The sequence below is a fragment of the Macrotis lagotis genome, chromosome 3, assembly GCF_037893015.1.
Source record: "Macrotis lagotis isolate mMagLag1 chromosome 3, bilby.v1.9.chrom.fasta, whole genome shotgun sequence".
In the NCBI taxonomy this organism is placed as follows: Eukaryota; Metazoa; Chordata; class Mammalia; order Peramelemorphia; family Peramelidae; genus Macrotis; species Macrotis lagotis.
The window spans coordinates 127,445,018-127,470,321 of NC_133660.1; the positions used below are offsets into that span (position 1 = coordinate 127,445,018).

The 25,304-nt window shown below is 32.9% G+C and overlaps 1 protein-coding gene across 1 annotated transcript in view; it reads left to right on the forward strand.

The window, feature by feature from the left end:
* Positions 1 to 25,304, forward strand: part of INPP4B (inositol polyphosphate-4-phosphatase type II B) — a 981,822-nt gene that overhangs the window by 840,568 nt on the left and 115,950 nt on the right. The window lies entirely within an intron of this gene.

The window sequence follows — 25,304 nt, forward strand, 5'->3', positions numbered from 1 at the left end:
TCATTTCTCTCTAGTTTTTAGAAATAAGTCCTTTATCAGAAATTTGTTTCCAAGTTTTCTATTTATCTTCTAATCTAGACTATATTAGTTTTACTAGTGAAAAATCTTTTCAATTTAAGATAATCAAAATCATCCATTTTGAAATTTATGAAATCTATTTCTTCTTTGGTCATAAATTTCTCCACATTTCATAGATCAGAGTATTTCTTGATCTGGTAACTGATCTGTTATTGCTCTTCATATCCAAATCCTGAACTCATTGGGCCTTATTTTGGTATAGGGGTGTAAGATGTATGCCTAGTTTTTGCCATATTATTTTCCAGTTTTTCCAGAAATTTTTTGGAGAATGGTATGTTCTTATCCCAGAAGCTAATATCTTTGGGTTTGTCAAACAATAGATTACTATAGTCATTTATTGTAGTATCTTTTGTAACTATTCCAATCCACTAGTCCATTACACTATTTCTTAACTAATACCAGGCAGTTATGGTGACTGCTACTTTATAATATAATGTTAAATCTGTTACAATTTCCTTTGCATTTTTTTCATCAATTCCCTTAATGTTCTTCACCTATTGTTGCTCTAGATGAATTTTGTTGCTATTTTTTCTAGCTCTGTAAAATAGATTTTTGGTAGTTTGATTGGTATGGTACTGAATAAGTATTTCAATTTGGGTACAATCTGTCATTTTTGTCATATTTGCTTGGTCTAACCATGAGCAATTCATTTTTTCCAATATGTTTAGATCTGCCTTTGTTTTGTGAAAAAGTATTTTGTAATTTTCATAGTTTCTGGTTTTGTCTTGGAAGGTAGATTCCTAAGAATTTTATGCTGTCTATATTTATTTAAAATGGAATTTCTCTTTCTATCTCCTACACTTCAGCTTTGTTGTTCATATAGAAATGCTGATGACTTATGTGCGTTTGTTTTATATCCTGCAACTTTGTTGAAGTTAAGTTTTTTAGTTGATTTTCTAGGTTTCCCTAAGTATACTATCATCTTTAAAGAGTGAAAGTTTTGCTTCCTCATTGTCTGTTCTATTTCCTTCAATTTCTTTTTGTTCACTCATTGCTAAAGCTAACATTTCTAATACTGTATTGAACAGTGGTAGTGATAATGGGAATACTTGTCTCACCTCTGAATTCATTGGAAAGCCTCCTGGTTTATTCCCAATGTATGTAATGTTTATGGATGGTTTAGATAGATACTGCTTATTATTTTAAGGATAACTCCATTTATTCCTATACTCTCTAAGGTTTTTAATAGGAATTTTGTCAAAGACCTTCAGCATTTATTGAAATAATCATTTTTTTTGTTTTTTGTTGATATGATTTATTGTTGATATGTTCAATTATATTGATTGTTTCCCTAGCATTGAACCATCCCTGACTACCTGATCATACATGATCAGATATTAATCTTACCTGCTCATAGTATATTTTTCTAATAATAACTTGCTACAATCTCTTTGCTAAAATTTTATTTAAGATTTTTGTATCTAAGTTCATTAGAGAGATTGGTCTATAATTTTCTTTGCTTTGATTCTTCCTGGTTTAGGTATCAGCATCATTTTGGTTTCATCAAAGGAAATGTAGTAAATTGGGAAACAATTTTTATGACTAGTGTTTCTGACAAAGGATTCATCTCTAAAATATACAGAGAACTGAATCAAATTAAAAAAAAAGACAAGCCATTCCCCAATTGACAAAAAGACAAAGGATATGCAAAGGCAATTTACATATGAGGAAATCAAAGCAATCCATAGTCATATGAAAAATTGCTCTAAATAACTAATTAGTAGAAAAATGCAAATTAAAATATCTCTGAGGTACCACCTCACACCTCTCAAACTGGGCAATATGATCAGAAAGGACAATGATCAAGGTTGGAAAAGATATGGGAAATCTGAAACACTAATACATTGCTGGTGGAGTTGTGAACTCAACCAACCTTTCTGAAGAATAATTTGGAATCATGTCCCAAAGACAACAAACATGTGCATATCCTTTGATCCAGCAATACCACTACTGCATCTGTACCCTGAAGAGATTATCAATTGGGAAATGGATTAACAAACTGTGGGATATATATATATATATATATATATATATATATATATATATATATATATATAGTTTTATATTATATATATATATATATATATATGTATATATGTAATAGAAAACTATTGCTCTATTAAAAACCAGGAGGTATGGGAATTCAGGGAAGCCTGGAAGGATTTACATGAACTGATGCTGAGTGAGATGAGAAGAACATTGTACACCCTAACAGCAACATGGAGGTGATGATCAACTTTAATGGACTTGTTCATACCAACAGGGCAACAATCAGGCACAATTTTGGTATATCTGCAAAGGAGAATGCCATCTGTATCCTATGAAAGAATTGTGGAGTTTGAACAAAGACTAAAGACTTTCTATGAACCTTTAATTTAAAAAAAATTCTTATTATGTAATTCTGCTATAACTCATACTATATATTTATTCCTTAAGGATATGATTTCTCTCCCATTACATTCAATTTAGATCAATGCATCCTATGGGACTGATCTAAAGACTAACAAACTGCCTTCTGTGGGAGGTGGGGGGAGAGAAGCAAGATTGGAGGAAAAATTGTAAAACTCAATGAATAAAACTTTTCTAAAATTAAAAAAAGAACTCTTTTTTTCTCTATTTTTAAAAATAGTTTGTGTAGAATTGGAATTAATTGTCCCTTAAGTGTTTGGTAGAATTCCCTTCCATCTGGACCTGGAGAATTTTTCTTAGGGAGTCTATTGGTGGTTTCTTCAATTTCTTTTTTGTGAAATGGGATTATTTATGTATTTCATTTCCTCTTATGTTAATATGGACAGTTAGTATTTTTGTAAACATTCATCCTTTTTTCTCAGGTTGTCAAATTTGCTGAAATAAAGTTGGGCAAAATATTTTCAAATTATCTCTTTAATTTCTTCTTCATGGGTGGTGAGTTCATTTTTTTCATTGTTGATACTGATAATTTGGTACTCTTCTTTCTTTTTTTAATCAGATTATCCAAAGATTTATCTCTTATATTGACTTTTTCATAAAACCAACTCTTAGCTTTTTTAATAGATCAATGATTTTCTTGCTTTCAATTTTATTAATCTCTCCTTTGATTTTCAGAATTTATAATTTGATATTTAATTTGAGATCTTTAATCTTTTTCTTTTTATAGTTTTTAGTTGAATGTCTTATTCATTGATATCTCTCCATTTTATTCATATAAGAATTTAAAGATAGAGAATTTTTCCTAAAAAGTGCTTTAACTGTACCCTCTAAATTTTGATATGCTGTCCCATTGTTGTCATTTTCTTAAATAGTTGATTATTTCCATAATTCATTGTTTGATCCACTCTTTAAAATTAGATTATTTGGTTTCCAATTTATTATTTGTTTATCATTCCATGGTCCTTTATTGCATGTAATTTTTATTGCATCATGATCTGAAAAAGCATACATTTATTATTTCTGACTTTCAATCATTGATTGTAAGGTTTTTATGCCCTAGTATATGGTCAGTTTTGGTTTAGAGATCATGTGCTGCAGAGAAAAAGATATATTCTTTTCTAGCCCTACTCAGTTTTTTCCAGAGGACAATCATATTTATGTTTCTTCTTATTCACCTTCTTAACTTCCTTCTTGTTTATTTTATGGTTAGATTATCTAATTCTGAGAGAGGGAGATTGAGATCCCCCAATATTATAGTTTGCTGTCTATGTGTATTTGTATCATTCAGCTTCTCATGTAAGAATCTGGATGCTATGCCACCTGGTGCATATATGTTCAATAATTATATAACCTCATTGTCTATTGTGTCTTTTAAGAAGATGTATTTTCCTTCCTTATTTTCTATAATGAGTTCTATTTTTTAATTTTGCTTTGGCTGAGATCAGAATTGCTACCCCCTGATTTTTTTTACCTCTATTGAAGCATAATATAGTTTGCCTCCAGCCTTATAACTTTACCCTGTGTGTATCTCTCTGCTTCAAATATATTTCTTGAAAACAACATATTATAGGATTCCAGTCCATTCTGCTATCTTATTCTTTTTTATGGGAGTTCATTGCATTCACTTTTACAGTTAAGCGTCCTCATTCTGTATTTCCTTCCATGTTATCTTTTCTTGTTTATACTTTTTTCTTTCCTTTCTTCTTTTTTTTTGCTCCCTTTCCGCTTTAACTTTTATTTTAAATTTTAACCTTACCTTTACTTTCACTATTACCTTCACTTTTCCTTTCTTTGACTTCCCTGCCCCCAACTTCCCTGTAGGGTAAAATAGATTTTTTTTAAACCCAATTGAAATGAATGGTATTTCCTTTATGGGCTAAGTCTATTGAGAGTAGGATTCATTGAGTTTTCAAATCCTCCCTTCTTTCCATCTATTTTAATAGATCTTTGTACCTCTTCAACTAGTGTTATTTATCCACTATTGTCTAGTCTTCCCCTAGTATAGTCCTTTTATATGTCTTTATTGTTTTAATCCTGTCTTGTACCTGCAAGGCTATGTCAAAATATACTTCTAAATACTGGGGATTACAGATAAGAAAAAGGACGGTCCCTGTCCTCAAGTTGCTTACTATCTGGGGAGGGGGAGAAAACATGCAAAAACAAGCAGAAAACTGAAGGGGGTAAAGTGAGAGAGCAGAATACTTGGTCCATGTCTTGTTTCAGGGAGTTGGAACCAGGCAGAGGAAAAGTGGAGTAGCAGAAAGTTCAAGTTCTTCCCTCTGTAAAGAAGTCCTTGGAAGGAAGTTGGCACTTTTCCCTCCAGTGCTCCAATCAAACTGGGGAAGAGGCTCAGGGAGATTGTATTAAGTCATTTTATATGTCAAGAATGAAGAATAAATACAAGAAGGGAAACAGAGAGAGAGCATGTAGATGGGATGGAGAAAAATAAGTGATAGTTACATGGATATATTATGAATTCAGCTGCAATACATAATAACTACAAAAGAACTGACTTCAAAGGTTTCAAATAAAAGATTCAAATAAAGATTTTCTCTAAGAAAATAAAAATAAAAGATAAAATAAAATAAAATAAAAGATTTTCTCTAAGAAAACATGACTGGAGAGTGATGGAATAGAAAATAAGATTTTCATTCTCAAGAAGGAAATTATAGGGGGCAGCTATGTAGTGCAGTGGACAGAGCACTGGCCGTGGAGTCAGGAGGAACTGTGACCTCAATCACTTAGTACTTACTAAGCTGTGTGACCTTGGGCAAGTCATTTAACCCTATTGTCTTATAAAAACAAAAGAAGGAAATTATAAAGAAAGAAATCATTTCAGTTAGGAAGAAAATGGGAAGCTATCTAAAGAAACAATTGTAGTTACAAAGGAAATTAATTGATAAATTTGTATTTTTAAAGACCTGCATTGAAGATGAAAGCAATGGACTTCCAGCCAAGATGGTGGAGAGAAGACAGGCACAATGCTAGTCTCCTGCTCTTCCCTCATATATAATATGAAACAAAACTCTCAACAGAAATCCAATCTACAAAATCTAGAAAGAGAAACTGGTAGATCTACCTCAATGTTTGTCTTCTGGGATTGTGGGTGAGCCAGCATGAAGGGCAGATTCTACTGGGAGCACAGGACAGGGTCAACACCTGAGAGCTCAACTAGCCTGATCAATGGGGCAGACTAGAGCCTGGAAGCCTAAAAGTGGGGCAAGCCTGATCAGCCACAGAGGCAACTAAGGATCAGAGGCATTGGTTGTGGCACTGGAGTTTGCCTGCAGAGTTGGAGGGTGAGGTCCAGAGCTGGAGAGCAGCAGCCATACCTTCATTTCAGCTGAAGCCTCTTCCCAGAACAAACACAATTACAGCCCACCTCTGCCCCAAGCTAAGAGCATCAGACCTCCCTCAGCTGTGAATAGGGAGAGCAATTACCTTGCCCGAGGGCAAAACCCACCATTGGACAAAGATAAAAGTATTCCACAGCTTCAGATAACCCCTCCAGGTCAAGAATGAGGACCTTAAATTAAGGTCACAGACACTTCAGAGAAAGCAACCAACATAGTCCACTGGCCAGCCCACTTGGAATTACTAACTCCAGTGAGTAAAGCTACTAGTGGATCTCAAAACCAAACCTCTGTGAACCAGCCCCTCAGCAACATAAAGTCTTAGGAAAATGAAGGAAGGATCAGAGAAAAGGAGGGTCCATAGAGAAATTCTTAGAATGAAAAGACCCTAACTCAGAGAGATCCTAGAACTTCTGAGGAGAATATGATTGGGTCCCCAGCACAGAAATACTTCCTTAAAGAAATCAGGAAGGAGTTTAAAAATTAATTGGAAAATTTGGGAGAGACAGTTACCTTGCAACAAGAAAACAAATCATTCGAAAATACAACTGAAAAAAATTCAAAAAGAAAATCATTTTCTCAAACCCTCAGTTGATCAAATGGAAAACTCTTTCAAAAATAGAATTGATTAATTGATAAAGGATCTGCAAAAGTTACATGAAGAAAATTCTCCTCTAAAAAAAATGAGTGGCATACTGTGGAAACAAATGATTTCATGAGACAACAGGAGTCTCTTAAACAAAACCAAAAATATCAAAAAAAATAGAAGAAAATATAAAATACCTCTTCAGCAAAACCACTGACCTTGATAATAGAATGAGGAGAAACAACCTGAGAATTATAAATCTTCCTGAAAACAGTGAAGAGAAAAGATACCTGGACTTAATATTACAAGATTTAGTGGTGGAAAACTGCCTTGATATCATTGAACCAGAGGGCATAATCTTTATTGAAAGATTACATCAATCCCCTCCAGAAAGAGATCTTAAAATGAAAACATCAAGGAATGTTGTGGCCAAATTCCAGAACTATTAGATAAAAGAGAAAATCCTGCAAGCAGCCAAAAAGAAGCAATTTAGATGCAGTAAGGATTACACAGGACCTGGATGCATCAACTTTAAGGTATCAAAGAAGAGCCTGCAATGAGATATACCAAAGAGCAAGGGAGCTTGGAATGCAGCCAAGAATCCACTAGCGGGAAAGCTGAGTCTTCTCTTTCAGCAGAAAAGATGGGCTTTTAATGAAATGGAAGACTTCCAACATTTTCTGATGAAAAAAACAGAACTTAAATTTGGACATCAAAAAAGGAGGCTCAAGAGACACATGAAAAGGTAAAGAAGAAAAGAAAGGGTAAAGAAAAAAAAACTTGGGAGAAAGATTCTCATAACTCTTGAGAATTGTAAATCTATTAGAGAGAATATACTTAGCCAGAAGTGATGGACACTCATGACTTTTCTTGACTCAGATAAATGATTTAAAAACAATAGCACCCTAAAAAGGGGGGACAGTAAGGAAACAGGACAATGGAGGAGATTCAATAGGGTAAATTTCATCACATTAAGAGGTACAAAAGACTTATTGTAATAGAGGGGAAGAAGGGAGGAACTGAGAACCACCTGAATCTTCCTTTCATCAGATTTGGCTTAAAGTTAACTTACACAAATGCTCGGTTAAATTAAGAAATTTATGTTACCTTTATAATATTAAAAGGGGGAAAGTAGAGGGAGGGGACCAGAGGAGGAGAAAAAGGTGAACTATCAGAAGGAAGGGAGAGAAGAAGGAGAAAAGGGAAAGGGAAAAGAAAGGGGAGGGGTTGATATAGGAGGGCAGTATTCAGAAACAAAATACTGGGGAATATGGATAAAGCAAAAAAAGTGGCAAAATACAGAAGGAAGATAGCATGGAGAGCAATAAAGAGTTTATAATTTTAACTTTGAATGTGAATGGGATGAACTCTCCCTTAAAACATAAGGGAATAGCAGAGTGGATTAAAAACCAGAATCCTAAAATATGCTGCTTACAAGAAACTCATTTGAAGCAGAGAGATGAATATCTATAGAGTAAAGGTAAAAGGTTGGAGCAAAATATATTTTGCTTCAGCTGAAATGAATAAAGCAGGGGTAGCAATCCTTATCTCAGAAAAAAGCAGATGGAAAAAAAAGATAGAGTTAAAAGAGATAAGGAAAGAAACTATATCCTCCTAAAAGGGACATAGACAGTAAAGTAATTTCAATACTGAATATGTATACACCCAATGGGATAGCATCCATATTCTTAGAGGGAAAGCTGAAAGGACTATAGGAAGACATAGACAGCAAAGCTCTCCTAGTGGGAGACCTCAACCTCCCACTCTCAGATGTAGATAAATCTAACCATAAAATAAACAAGAAGGAAGTTAAGGAGATAAATAAATTGTTAGAAAACCTAGATATGATAGACTTATGGAGGAAACTGAATGGGGATAGAAGGGAATATCCATTTTTTCTGTAGCACATGGCACTTACACAAAAATTGACCATATACTAGGGCATAAAAACCTAATGATCAACTTCAGAAAGGTAAAAATAGTAAATGCATCTTTCTCATATCATAGTGCAATAAAAATCATATGCAATATTGGACTAGGAAGATACAAACCCAAAACTAATTGGAAATTAAACAGCCTCATTTTTAAAAATGAGTGGAACAAGCAAGACATTGTAGAAATAATTATTTCCATCATAGATAATGACAATAATGAAACAAGATACCAAAAGCTATGGGATTCATTCAAGGCAGCTGTCAGAGGATACATTATATCTTTAAATGCTTACATGAATAAATTCTAGAAAGAGGAAATCAATAAACTAAATAAGCAACTAAAAAATAGAGAAAGAACAAATTAAAACCCCCAATTAAATACCAAATTAGCAATTCTAATAATTATAGGACAAATTAATAAAATCAAAAGCAAGGAAACTATTGAACTGATAGATAAAACCGAGTTGGTTTCATGAAAAAAAATTAATGAACTTGATAAAACTCTGGTTAATTTGATTAACAAAAGAAAAAAACAAATTACTAGTATCATAAATGAAAAAGGTGAACTCAACAGTAATGAGGAGGAAATTCAAGTAATAATTCAGAATTATTTTGCTCAATTCTATGCCAATAAATTTGACAACCTAAGTGAAATGGACAAATATTTTAAAAAATATAAGTTGCTTAGATTGAATGAAGAAGAAATTAAAAACCTAAATAACCCTATCTCAGAAAAAAGAAAATCAACAAGCCATTATTGAACTCCCTAAGAAAAAAAATCTCCAGGGCCAGATGGATTCACAATTGAATTCTATCAAACATTTAAGGAATAATTTGTTCCAATTCTATATAAACTCTTTGGAACAATAGGGGAAGACGGAACTCTGCCTAACTCTTTCTATGACACCAATATGTGCTGATACCTAAACCAGTAAGAGTTAAAACAGAGAAAGAAAATTATAGAGCTATTTCCCTAATGAATATAGATGCTAAAACTTTAAGTAAAATCTTAGCAAATTGATTACAACAACTTATCAATAGGATAATACACTGTGACCAAGTAGGATTTATTCAAAGGATGCAGGGTTGGTTCAATATTAGGAAAATTATTAGTATAATTGATTATATCAATAAAAAACCTATCAGAAATCATATGATTATATCAATAGCTGCTGAAAAAGCTTTTGACAAAATACAGCATCCATTTCTACTAAAAACACTAGAGAGTATAGGAATAAATGGTTTGTTCCTTAGAATACTAAGCAGTATCTATCTGAAACCATCAATAAGCATTATATACAATGGGGATAGGCTTGAGACATTCCCAATAAGATCAGGGGTGAAACAAGGATGCTCATTATCACCACTACTATTTAATATCCTATTAGAAATGTTAGCCTCAGCAATAAGAGAAGAAAAAGAAATTGTAGGAATTATGATTGAGAAGGAAGAGACAAAACTCTCACTCTTTCCAGATAACATGATCGTTTACCTAAAGAATCACAAATAATCATCTAAAAACAACTAGAAACAATTAGCAACTTTAGCAAAGTCGTAGGATATAAAATAATCCCTCTTAAACTATCAGCTTTTCTATATATGACTAGCAAGATACAGCAGGAAGAGTTAGAAAGAGAAATCCCATTCAAAGTAACCTCAGACAATATAAAATACCTGGGAGTCTATCTGCCAAGGAAGACTCAAACCTTTTTGAAAACAATTACAAAACAATTCTCACACAAATAAAATCAGACTTATTTATAACTGGGTAATCATCAACTTCTCATGGATAGGCTGAGTTAATATAATAAAAATGACAATTCTACCAAAACTAAATTACCTTTTTAGTGCCCTACCAATCAAAATTCCAAAAAAAAATGTACTTTAATGCTTTAGAAAAAGTTGTAAGTAAATTCATATGGAGAAATAAAAAGTCAAAAATTTCCAGGGATTCAATGGAAAGAAATGCAAAAATAGGTGGCTTAGTCTTATCAGATGTAAAGTTATATTATAAAGTATCAGTCAGCAAAACTGTCTGGTATTAGCTAAGAAATAGAGTGGTGGATCAGTGGATAGACTTAGGTACAATAGAAGGCAATGATTATAGTAGTCTGCTGTTTGATAGAGTCCAGCTATTGGGATAAAAAAAACTCTCTCTTCGATAAAAACTGATGGGAAAATTGGAAGTTAATATGGAAGAAACTTGGATTAGTCCAACACCTCATACCCTATACCAAGATAAGATCCAAATGGTTACAGGATTTAGACATAAAAAACATTATTATAAGCAAACTTGAAGATCCTGGAGTAGTTTACCTGTCAGATCTATGGAAAGGGAAGCAGTTTATGACAAAGTAAGAGATAGAAAACATCATTAAAAGCAAACCAGATAATTTTCATTACATCAAATTAAAAAAGTTTTTGCTCAGATGAAACCACTGTAACCAAGATCAAAAGAAATAAACTAAATTGGGAAACAATTTTTACAGCTAGTATTCCTGACAAAGGACTCATTTCTAAAACATACAGAGAACTGAGTCAAATTTTCAAAACAAAAGCCATTCCCCAATTGACAAATGGTCAAAGGATATGCAAAGGCAATTGACAACTGAAAAAAAAAAATCGAAGTGATACATAGTCATATGAAAAATTGCTATAAATCATCACTTATTAAATAAATTCAAATTAAAACATCTCTGAGATACCACCTCACACCTCTCAGACTGGCAAGTATGACCGGAAAGGACAATGATCAATGTTGGAATGGATGTGGGAAATCTGGGACACTAATACATTGTTGGTGGAGCTGTGAACTCATCCAATCTTTCTGGAGAGTAATCTGGAATTGTGCCCAAAGGGCAACAAAAATTTGCCTACTCTTTGATCCAGCAATACCAGTACTGGGTCTATGCCCTGAAGAGATGATGAAAAAGTATAAAAACTTTACTTATACAAAAACATTCATAAAAGACCTGTTTGTGGTGTCAAAGAATTGGAAATCAAATAAATGTCCTTCAATTGGGGAATTGCTTAACAAACTGTGGTATATGTATGTGATGGAACACTGTTGTCCTATTAGAAATCAGGAGGGATGGGGATTTAGGGAAGTCTGGAAGGATTTGCATGAACTGATTCTGGGTGAGACAAGCAGAACCAGAAAAACATTGTACACTCTAACAGCAACATGGTGTTGATGATCAAACTTAATGGACTTGCTCATTCCTTAAGTTCAACAACCAGGGAAAATTTGGGGGTATCTGCAATGGAGAATACCCTCTGTATCCAGAGAAAGATTTGTGGAGTTTGAACAAAGACCATTACCTTCCATTTAAGAAAAAGGTTATCTTTTTATGTAATTCTGCTATATCTCATGCTTTCTATCTCCTCCTTAAGTATATGATTTCTCTCTCATCAAATTCAATTGAGATCAATGTATACCATGGAAACAATGTAAAAACTAATAGAATGCCTTCTGTGGGGTGGGGGAGGGAAACAAGAATGGGGGAAAAATTGAAAAACTCAATATTAATAAAATCTTTCTATAGACAAAAAGATGAAAACAAAAGCATATAATTTACAAGCAAGAATAACTCATCCATCAAAACTTCTCAGCAGAAGAAAATGATTTAAAATGTGACTTACAAACATTTTTGGTGAAAAGGCTGGGGTTGAGTAGAAATTTGATATACATAGATGAAAATAAAAAGAAATTTAAGAATTTAAATTCAAGTGAGTATTTGTAAAAATACCTTAAACATGAAATATTTGCATTCCAATGAAGGGAAGTGACATAAATGTCAGTTAAGAACCATGGTGTCCACAAAGAAACAAAATAATATAAGATGGAGGACCTGGAAATGATTTTTTTGTTGTTTTGATAATCTTAAAAGGACTATGAAAAATTGGATGGAGGGGTAAAGAACACATTAAGTAAAGAAAAAACTATGTCAGGTTTATGTAGAAATCCAGACAAACAAGAAAAGAAAGTGGCAGAGGGATGAGATATGTCCTCACTGTGAGCTGATGGAAAGTGAAGTGAATAGAACTGGAAACACTAATATTCTTGGGAAAGTATTATAAAAATTGAACAATTTTGAAAAACTTAACCCTAATTAAGCTGTATAAAATATGATTACAGAGGTATTGTTGCTCAACTCTTGATAGCTAAATGATAGTTAGAACAGAGAGAGACATGCATATTTGGACATGACCAATTTGATGTTATTTTGATTGGTCATATATATATATTTTAAGGGATTTGTCTTTTCCCCTAATTTTGGAGGGGAGGAGGGAAGGATGGGAAGGCAGATATTGTTGAAAAAAATTTCATTTGAAAAAATGAGGAGAAAGTAGTTTGTATAGTACAGATTGTTAAACTTCATTTCTATTCCTGGAAAAGTTTAAAAAATGTTTTGGTCAAGAATGTTTTATGAATATTTAGCTAGAGAAAATAAAACAGAAACATGTAAACATTAGGAGCATGTTCTATCCATTAACTTTGGAATTTTTTATAATATTAAGATGACTATGAAAGCTATAAGTCACTCCTTTAAGAACAATTAGAGAGCTAGATAAAATACTTTTCCTAACTATGGATATAGGAGAGTTTTTAACCAAATAAGGCAGAGCAAATCATAAAAGATCTCATTTCACTTATATGAACTTGCTTTTGCACAAAAGAAACATAGCTAAAGTCAGTCAGTCACTCAATAAAAATTTATTAAAACTTTATAATGTGCCAACCTCAGTCCTAAATGCTGAATAAGAAGAATGAGTAAGGAACTTGCTAATTTGAGGAAAAGCTTCCTATTACATCTCTGCTAAGGATTTGTTACCCAAAATATTTAAGAAAATAATACAAATAGAAAATAACACAAATAGAACATACCAAGAGTCCCACTCCAATGAAAAGTGGAGGAATTACAAACAATTTTAAAGCTTATTAACTACTGTATTAAAGATTGCTCCAAATTACTAAAAATTAAAAACGACAAATTTGAACAACTTCCAGGTTTTACCACACACTTAGCAAATTTCCAAACATTAGTAAAGATGAAAATAGTCAGTGATGAGGGGTTTAAAGTAAAAATACTGATGCCTTCTTGGTGAATCTGTGAAATGCTCCAACCATTTTGGAAAGGAAGTGACTAAAATATTTATACTGTTCACAACAGAGATTCTACTGCTAGGAATGTAGACAGAAAGAAAGGTACCATGGAAATCAAAATATTCATAGTAGTACTTTTTGTAGTAGCAAAAACAATTGGGAACAAAGATGTCCATTGATTGACAAATAGTTGAATTATGGTACATGGATGTAAAGAATTCAGATCCTCATATAATATATATATATTAATGTAGAATGAGGTTAAAAAACCAGGAAAACAATATATACAACTATATATATATATATATATATACATTTGGAAAGAGAAAAAAAGTTGAATGTTATGAAATTATTATGGTCAAACTTAACACCAAGGAAGAGAGATAAGAAAATGAATCTTCTTCCCTTCTTTTGAGTTTTCCCAGATGTTCTCATCAAAACGGGACTACTTAACCCAGTCATTTGTTCTCTTTAGTTCATTAAAAATTGAGATACTATATTTTCACTGTGTATATTTCTTTCTTTTCTTGTCCATTCAGTAGATTTGCTATTCTTTTTTAACTATACCAAATAGTTTGAATGATTGCCATTTTAGAATATAGTTTGAAGTCTCATAATGCTATATCCTTTTTATTTATATTAATTTTTTCTTAGTATTTCCCTTGATCAGGACCTTTTGTTCTCAGTGAATTTTGTTACTATTTTGCTTAATTTGAAAGAATATCCCCTTCATAATTTGATTGGTTTAACATAAAGTATATAAAATAATTTAAAGTATATCATCATTTTAATTATATTGACCTAGCTCAAACCTGAGCTGTCTCTCCAACTAATTTCTAGTTTGGTCAAATGTTTGGTACTTGTATACATGTAAAATTTAATTGCTTTGGGTTACCTAACTCCAGATATTTTATGCATTTAAATTTATTTTGAATGAAATTTTTCTTATTTCTTCCCTTTTTTTAAAGTAAATACCCTTTTAAAACACTAATTATTTATGCACTTATTTTTTAAACTATGACAATTTTGTAGTTATTGTCATGGTTTTTGGGGGGTGGGGCTAATTCTGTGGAGATTTGAATGGGGTTTTAAGCATACCATTATCATCTGAAAATAGTAATAATTCAATCTTCTCTTTATTAATATTTATACTTTTGATTTAGTTCTCTAATCTTATTACTGTAATTAGCATTTTTACATTTATATCAATTAATGTGGAGAGAAAGTGTTTTCTTATTTTGCTTATTTGTATTGGGAAACTTCTAGTATTCCCTCATAGTTAAAATGCTTACTCTTCATGTAAAATACATGGTTTTGATCAAAAAGCAGAAGGAGCCTTCTTTGCATATATATATATATATATGTATATATATATATATATATTAGAATTCTTAGCATAAATGCTTACTTTTTTCAAGACTTTCTCTACATCTATTAAAATCTGATTTTTGTTATCTTTGCTTTTAATATGATTGCTTTTTCTAATAATTTTCTACATGTTGAATCATCATTGAATTTCTGGCATACCACATGATGCTCATGAATTTCTCTTCAAATATCCATGTTTCTGCAGTCTCTTTGTGAATATTTTATTGAAGATTTTTATATTAGTGTTCATTATTGAATTCATTTTACAGTTTATAGCCTTACTTTCTGCTTTGTCTCTCCTTTTTTTAATTTAGAGAGAGCAAAATTGTGTTCAAAAAAAAGTTTGAGAGAGTGGTTTCTATTTAAATATGTGAGAAAAAACACTTTTAAATCTACTTGGCCTATTCTCTACTCCCACTACTTTTTGGCAGTTCATTTATGGTTTAATCAGTTTCTTTTATAAACACTGAATTTCTTTAGATTTCCTTTTTATTTTTTGGACTTGTTAGTTTGGGAATTTTATATTTTTAGATTTTTTTCAATTTCCTTTTAATTTTCATTTCTATTCTCATAGTGATTTTCAATCATGGTTTTATAGTTCCTCTATTTTAAACTCACTGTTATTTTTTTTTTTTTTGGTAATTTGGTTTTGCTCTCTTTCTGGATAATGATCAATTTTTATCTAAAAAATTTAAGAATTTTTTTGTTTGTTTATTAGAGCTATAATCTCTTTATTTTAAGTACATTCTATTTTCTCTAACCTTTGAGGATATCTGTGAGTTTGGCCTTAAAAATTATTAAATTAAACATGTGGTTTACCTCCAGAGTTTTTCCTAATAAAGAACAAACATTAGCCTCTAAGTGTTTGGTCTCAAAGAAGAACAAAACAGAATTAAGTTAACGCACATATGTGTTAATATTTCTGGAAGATCACTGATTATATAAGGTGAAGTGGAGGCCCGGCTAGAAAACCCAAAATAGAATTTTGAAGAGGGATTCTTATGCAATTCTATGATCAGAAGGTGAAATCTGAAAAAACAGCCTTTGGGTTGTCTTTCAAGTGAGTGGCCTTCAACTCAGGATGGAGCTGATTATCACCCAGCTTTTAGGAGATATGTCCAGGAGGACAAGCCAGGAGGAACGACTTCTCACTCTCAGATCTTTGAGCCTTTTCTGTTATGCTAAGATTTCCACAAAGCATGTTAGTTTCCTGCTTCCAGGGTATCAGTGCCACCCAACTGAAGTTCATATTTGTTAGTAGAGGTCAATACTTTAATATTTCTCCTGTTTATATCTTAGAATAGATACTTTCTTTGCAGCTTGTTGATCAATTCTTTTTCTAATTTATCAGTCCAAAAGTATTTATTAAATACCTACTGTATGTCAAACACTGCTCTTCAGAGGATCTATAGAAAGGTAAAACGACAGCTCCTGCTTTCAAGAAGCTTCCAGAACATGCAGACAACTATGTACAAACTTTATACAGGATAAATTGAAAATAACCAAAAGAGAGAGAAGGAATTCACTTTAAGGGAAAATCAGGAAAGACTTCTCTTAGAAAGTAAAATTTTCACTTAAATTAAAGGAAATGAGGAGACTGAGATGTTAAGAAAATATTTTAGGGATGGGGAGTAGCCAGTGAAAATGTTCATATGTTGGAGATGGGAGTATCTTGTGCAAAGAACAGGAAATGGGCTATTTACACTGTTGTTAACAGAGTATGTGTTATGAGATTTTAAAAAGATTTGAAATATAGGAGGGGGGCATTTTGGAAAATCTTTGAAATACCGCACAGAGGATCTTATATTTTATCCTGGAGTTGATAAGGAGCTACTGGACTTTACTGAATAGGAAATGATGTGGTGAGGTATGCACTTTAGCAACTTTAATTGGACAACTGGATATGAAATGGATGGGTTGGACTAGGAGATTCTTAAAACTGGGAGACCAAACAACAGGCTATTGCAATAGTCTAGTTGTGAGGGTCTGCACTAGGATAGGTCAGTGTCAGAAGAGAGAAAGTATGTGAGAGACATATTATGAAGGTAAAATCAATAGAACTTAGCAATAATTGAATGGTGGAGGGCACAGAATGAGCGCTCAGATGGCTAGGGGGATGATTGTAATACAGTTTAAAAAAGTAGTGTTTGGTGGAAGAAAATAGATCCATTTTGGACCTGCTGGGTTTAGGAGATACCTGCCTGTCCCACCTTTTCAGTTTCTTTTTGTAAGTTGCCTCCCCCATCAGACTGTAAGCTCCTGGTCTTTGCTTTTTTTATTAAAACCCGAGTTATCATAGTGTCTGACACATAGCAGGTATTTAATAGATGCTTATTGTATTGTATTCCTTCAGCTACACCCTATAAGTTTTGTTTTATTGCCTCATCTTATTGTTCTCTGTAATACAATTATGTTTTCTAATATATTTATTAGCTCTGTCATTATTCAGTGCATCATTACTTCATCTCCACTTATGTTTCTATTCTTTGATCACATTTCTTTTCTTCATGGGATTTTTTTTGTATTTGTGTTTTTTTTAACATTATGCTTTGTACAGAGTAAATTTATTATAACTGACTTTTTACTTTGGTTATTATTCCATTATGACTTTGCATGGACAACTGAAAAAAATATTTTCCAATATTCACATGTAGAAGTTAACATAAATCAATAAAATCAAGTCTTTCCAACAATTCTTTTAGCTCTAAATTTTCCTTCTTTGTTTATCTTTTTGCTGAATCTATCCAGTTCTCAAAAAAGCAGTAATAAATTTTCTTATTACTGTTATCTTGTTGTACCCAAAGAGCTAGACAGAGACCAGAATTTGATATGGTTGGAGATCTTTATTCCTGGGGACTGTCTGGGGATTGAGTAGACAGTACCTAAGTCTTCAAGGGATAGGGTTTTTATACTGTTTTGGGGTAATACGAGAGCAAGCCAGATACAAAAAAAAGGAAAGACAGCAGTTAGCTATATTATCTCGACATATACATATGTAAACATAGGGTTCCATATAGATAGGGGTGAGAAGGGATCAGGGTCTTTGTGTAATGATTGAACATATTTTCTGAGTTTGAGGGAGTCAGGAATTTACTATCTTATGGTTCCAGCTGCATCTGGGGAAGGGGGAGGCAGTCCAGGAATTGAGCAGTTTCAGCAAGATAATTAGGCTAACAATGATGCTTTGTAAATCTTTAGACAATTTTATGCTATATCTATGACCCCTTGGGTCCTATCAGACTATTTTCAGACCCAACCAAAGTTATATTTCTAAGGAATTTCTCCGGGCCCAGAAGGATGTCAGGGACCCCTTTCTATACAGGAATTTCACAAACATGGATATTGTACTTCAATCTCCAGCAACATCTGCCAATTTGCCTAGCTTCTCTTTTAAGTAGTAGCTGTTACCACGTGGTTGATATTTCATTTGCTTATTTTTTTATTACTCATGATACCTTTTAAGCATAGTATAGGTTTTTTGTTGTTTTTGCTTGACTCTTGATTTTATTGATTTTTGTTATTGCCTTATCTGAGGTCATGACTACAAATCTTTTTTTAAAAGTTGACCTATGCATAGTAAGTTTCATTCCCTGCCCACAATTTCATTCTCTATCTTGTTCTCTTTACCCCAGGCCATGTTGACTATATAATAGGGATGACAACTAGACCTATGTTTTCATTAGTGTGGGGGAGGTAAGGGACCAGGTGAAACATTCTCTTTACCAATGCAGGTGAGCAGGCTTTCTGCAATTTAAAGTCTAAATGAACTGCCTGCAGCACAAAGTGGTTACATGACTTGGTCTGTTTGTGTGTGTGTGTGTGTGTGTGTGTGCATGTATGTATGTGTGGGTGTGTTTATACACACACAACCAGAGAAGTCAAATTACAAGACCCCTTCAGCAATTCATCAAAAATATTTAACAACCTAATCAAGCTCCAGGCTACAGTTATAATTGCTTCCCCAATCCCACATACACACTCCTATACATTTAGGACTTTCCCATCTCAGGAAAAAATCCAGCTTTACGCCTCTTCAAAATGAGTTTCAGTCCCACATTGCTTTGCTGATTTTGCAATCTTTCAGATTGTTTTTTTTTTTGCATATGCTTTTGCTTTTCCAAAAGCCAATCTCTTTTTTTCAATTTTTATTTCAATTACTTTTTATTAAAGATATTATTTGAGTTTTACAATTTTCCCCCCAATCTTACTTCCCTCCCCGCCATGGAAAGCAATATGGCAATCTTTACTTTGTTTCCATGTTGTACCTTGATCCAAATTGGGTATGATGAGAGAGAAATCATATCCTTAGAGAAGAGACAAGAAGTCTAAGAGGTGACAAGATAAGACAATAAGATATCTGTGTTTTTCTAAATTAAAGGGAATAGTCCTTGAACTATGTACAAACTCCAAATCTCCTTATCTGGATACAGATGGCACTTTCCTTTGCAGACAGCCCAAAATTGCTCCAGATTGTTGCACTGATGGAATGAGCAAGTCCTTCGAGGTTGATCATCACTCCCATGTTGCTGTTAGGGTGTACAGTGTTTTTCTGGTTCTGCTCATCTCACTCAGCATCACTTCATGCAAATCCCTCCAGGCTTCCCTGAAATCCCATCCCTCCTGGTTTCTAATAGAACAATAGTGTTCCATGACACACATATACCACAGTTTGCTAAGCCATTCACCAATTGAAGGATATTTACTTGATTTCCAATTCTTTGCCACCACAAACAGGGCTGCTATAAATATTTTTGTACAGGTAATGTTTTTACCATTTTTCATCATCACTTCAGGGTATAGACTCAGTGGTGGTATTGCTGGGTATACACATTTTTGTTGTCCTTTGGGTGTAGTTCCAAGTAGCTCTCCAGAAGGGTTGGATGAGTGCACAGCTCCACCAACAGTGCAATAATGTCCCAGATTTCTCACAACCCTTCCAACAAATGATCATTATTCTTTCTGGTCATATTGGCCAATCTGAGTGGTGTGAGGTGGTACCTCAGAGAAGCTTTAATTTGCATTTCTCTAATAAGTAATGATTTAGAGCATTTTTATATGGCTATGAATTGCTTTGATCTCCTCATCTGTAAATTGCCTTTGCATATCCTGTGACCATTTGTCAATTGGGGAATGGCTTTTTGTTTTAAAAATATGACTCAGTTTTCTATATATTTTAGAAATGAGTCCTTTGTCAGAATCATTAGTTGTAAAGATTGTTTCACAATTTACTACATTTCTTTTTGATCTTGGTTACAGTGGTTTTATCTGTGCAAAAGCTTTTAAATTTAATATAATCGAAATCATCTAATTGGTTTTTGGTGATGCTCTCCAACTCTTCCTTAGTCATATACTGCTCCCCTTTCCATATATCTGACAGATAAACTAGTCCTTGATCTTCTAATTTGCTTATAGTATTGTTTTTATGTGTAAGTCCTGTAACCATTTGGATCTTATCTTCGTAAAGGGTGTGAGGTGTTGGTCTAATCTAAGTTTCTTCCATACTAACTTCCAATTATCCCAGCAGTTTTTATCAAAAGAGGGAGTTTTTATCCCAATGGCTGGACTCTTTGGGTTTATCAAACAGCATATTACTATAATCATCTCCTGCTTTTGCACCTAGTCTATTCCACTGGTCCACCACTCTATTTCTTAGCCTCCAAAAGCCAATCTCAAACAAATAAGAGTTGTCTTTGAATAATCTCTACATTGAGGAATCTTATTTTTTATCTTCAAATAGAATAATCTCATTTATAGAGAAGTCCAAGTAAGGTTCTTTTTCTAATTGTGTGCTTTTTACTAATATTTACAAATATTTTACTAGTATCTTTTTATATTATCTTTATTTACAAATATTTATCCCCTTTTTCTATCCAGAAGGATATCTCTTATAAATAGAATAAAACAATATTTTTTTTGTTTTTGTAAAAAGACAATACATCTACTATGGTTGATAATATACAAAAGGTTCTCCAGTCACAATCTCTTACCTTTGCAGAAAGTGCATATTCTCACCTCTTCTCTAGCTAAATTGGTCATTATACTTTCAGTAGTTTCAGTTCATTCCCCTTTTCTTCAAAATTACTTTCTCATCATGCTTTTCAGACATTTTACATTATTAAGTATATTTCTTTCCTGGTTCAGTTTGTTTCATTCTGCAAGAGTTCATATAAGTCTTTCTATACTTTCCTGAATTTGTCATATTCAACATCTCTGATGACAATATAATAATATATTACCTTCTTGTATCACAATTTGTTTAGTCCTTCTCTTCAGTGTTCCCTAACCATTTTTGTATCTTATTTCTTTGCAAGGCAATGGGGCTAAGTGACTTGCCCAAGGTCATACAGCTGGGTAATTATTAAGTATCTGTGATTAGATATGAATTCAGGTCCTCCTGACTCCAGGGACAGTGCTCTATCCACTGACTGTACCACCTAGCTGCCCCTTCCCTATCCATTTCTAATATATCTGAATATTTTCTCTTTCCTAAGTTCTCTATAATAGATATCACAATAGAGGGAAAAAGCAGAGAAAATAGCAAGAAGAATAGAAATATGAAGTACATGATGAAAAAAAGATACTCCCTAGGTCAAAAATTTTCCAAAGAAATACATATACAAATATTATTTTTTTATTATTAGGCAAGTGTTCTGGCAATGAAAAATTTATTCAAAGCCTTATAAATAATTCCATCTCTTCCTTAATACACTTTGTCTTTCTATACCAAATATTAACAAGTTGTTAAGCTACATGAAAAGTAAAATTATTCTATTCATTTATTCCTCTAAAATATGAGACTAGTTTAGCTTAGGAATTCAAGGAGACGTTCCCCTCCAAAATTGATATTCTTAAATATTTTTCAGTGATTAAGAAATAGAATTTCTTCACTCCTGGTTAGATTAATTTTCTAAAAGGAAAACCAGTCAGATATAATATCTAGCAATTTGTTCTCTTGTAATATAAGATTGACTCTTCTAAAACATTACATGTTTATTTCCAAGAAATGCCAAACATGAGACCTAAATATCAGCTCACACTCAACTGGAGGTAAAGCTTCTTGGTTCCAGAAAATATCCATTAGAAATACTTATTCTTTTTTCTGTGAATGTTTATGTTCAATTAGCCAACAACTGAATACCAAAATTAAGGAGAACAGACAGTAGAGAGGGAAGAATCAAAGAAATGAAAATGGCATTAATGGAGAGTAAGAGGCAGGAAAAACTAGACAAAGGGAAAATCCCATACTTTGAAAAGTACCAAGGGACATGAGAAGGAATATTTTGTTTTACTATGCAAAACTAATTCACAAAGATATTTTTTTGCATTATCTTGCACACTAAGGATATAAGGGTACCTTATTCTCTTGGAATATAGAATTTAGGATCTAGTTCACAGATATGGCCCATAGTTAAATGTCCCAGGCTCTGATGACTTGGGATATTATATTTCCTTGATCAGATTACTTCATTTCTCTGAGACTAACCTTGCTCCCCCTCAAAATGGTGAGATTGAGCTAGATGGTAACTGAAGTTCCTGACTGAATAAAAGCCCAGATCAGTAAAATGATTTGCTCCATGTCACACAGATATATATTGGCAAAGCTAGAATTCCGATCTCTAGACACTGGTAGGATCACTTTCCATATCTGTACAATGATGAAGCTGGACTAAAACCAATTGAATTCAGGGGTCGGTCCCCTGACATCACCTCCTCAACACTTAAATTATGTCTTCTTATCCTATTTATGGGAATAAATGGGAAAAGGTAATAATGATCATATGAGTTAGCTAGAATATTTCATAAATTAAAATACTAAGAAATACAGAATACTGAAATGATCTCTCAGGTCTCTTATATGCTTCTGACATTCTGTGATTCTCCAACTCAAGGTCCAGTTCAATTTTACTCTCCTATGAGAGATCTTTCCTGATTTCCTCAATTTTTTATCCTTTCTTACCCATTCCCATGAAACAAACCTACATTTCTATTGTATATAGTTTGTATTTACTTGCCTGAATACACACTGCTTTTTTCCTAGTAAAATATCATTCTCTTAGTGGTAGAAAAGATTTTTGAGTTGATCTTTATATACCCATACTGGGAACATGTACATGCTTTTTTGAATTATAGGATTACATTGGATTGAACTGATTCTATGGAATTTTGAATTTATATATCCATTCCTTCACTAAGATGTTCCTCTGGTATTTCACTGGTTCATGGAGTTGATTTTGGGTGTTGAAAGACCATGCTACAAAGAGACAAGTAAAGACCTAGCTTTTCAAGCTGGAAAGTTCAGACTTGGAAGAAAAAGCCATTTTCTCTGAGTACCATTCACTACATCAGTGAGACATGGCACAGCATGGCAGATCGAACTGGCCTCAGACTCAGGTAGTGGAATGTGTGTCTGTTATCTCAGACTAACATAATGACAATATATATTGTTTCAACTCTAACAACCCTGGAAAGCCATCTATTGAGTAGGAATTTTGATCTTTGTTCTTCCCTAGAACATAGTACATTATAAACAAACAAATAAATAAATAAATGATTTGTTATCTTTGGAAGAAGCACCTGTACTGACAAAATTATTTATCTTTGATATATTGAAGTTGGGCCTCATTACTTTTAGTTAATGCATTCATTATTTATTTATTTAATTTCATTTATTGATTATCATTAATAAATTACATTGCTAATATATCATATAACATTACTATATAATATTATTATAAATAATAATAATGAGGAAATTCATTTATAAATGAAGGAACCCCAAACCTGTGTAACTTTCTCTCTCAAGGCAGATAACTTCTCTCTAGTTTAGAAAATCTGTTAAATGTCTTATCTATATAAGTATTTTATCAGAAGTGGTACTTGAATTTAATTCTTTCTGACTCTAAGACCAGATCTCTATTTACTACTCAATACCTTCTCCAGGTTGAGAAGCTAGGTCATTTCCTTCCTCTTACTATCATGGACTTTCAACACCCAAAATAAATTCAATGACCTACTGAAATACCAGAGGAACACCTTTAGTGAAGGAATGGATATATACATTTATATAAGTTTTCCTCTGGAATTGAACTGAATTAGTTCAATCCAATCCAATCCAATGATTCAAAATAGTATGTACATGTGCCAGATATGGGGATAACAAGGATAAATTCAAAAACCTTTTCTTTTTATATAAATATTTTATTTGTTTTCCAATTATATACAACAGCAGTTTCTACCTACATTTTTTCGCAAGGTTTTGAATTTTATACATCCCCCTTACACATTGCCCCCCTACACATTCCCTCCCCACAGAAGGCAGTCTGATAATCTTTACATTGTTTTCTTGCTATATATTGATCAAAGTTGAATGTGTTGCGAGAAAAATCATATCCTTGAGGCAAAAATAAGATATTAGAAATAGCAAAATTATGTAGTACATAAGACAACTATTTAATTAAAGTTAATCATCTTTGGTCTTTGTTTAAACTCCACAGTTCTTTCTTTGGATACAGATGGTATTCTCCATTGCAGATGCCCTAAAATTGTCACTGATTATTGCACTGATCATCACCCACATGTTGCTGTTGTGGTGTACAGTGTTCTTCTGGTTCTGTTCATTTCACTCAGCATCAGTTCAGGCAAGTTTTTCCAGACTCCTCTGAAATCCCAAACTTCCTGGTTTCTAATAGAACAATAGTGTTTCATAACATGCATATACCACAATTTGTTCAGCCATTCCCCAGTTGATAGACATTCACTCGATTTTCAATTCTTTGCCACCACAGACAGAACTACTATGAAGATTTTTGTAAAAGTGATGTTTTTACCCTTTTTGTGATCTCTTCAGGGTATAGACCTTAGGTAGAAGTATTGCTAGATCAAAAGGTATGTATATTTTTGTTGTCTTTTAGGCATAATCCCAAACTGCTCTCCAGAAAGTTTGGATGAGTTCACAACTCCACCAACAATACATTGGTGTCCCAGATTTCCCATATCCCTTCCAACATTGTTCAGTGTCCTTCCTGGTCATATTGGCAAGTCTGAGAGGTGTGAGGTAGTATCTCAGAGAGGCTTTGATTTGCATTTCGCTAAACAGTAATGATTTAGAGCAATTTTTCATATGACTATGGATTACTTTGATTTCCTCATCTGTAAATTGCCTTTGCATATTCTTTAATCATCTGTCAGTTGGAGAATGGCTTGTTTGCAAACATCTTTTTTATCCTTCAGAGAGCCATGTTTTCCTAGGAGAAAACATATTCAGGTAAGTAAATGCAAACTGTATACAATAAAAATGCTTCTCAGAGAATACAATAGAAGCCACGTCTCAGAGAAAAAGAGCTTTTTCTATTCAAATAGTTAAGATTTCTCATCATAACAGATTTCTCTCATGTATTCTTTGATATATCCTCCCTCATGTTAGAGGATGCCCTCTATATACTTTATTTGATAGATAAACTTTTGGATAG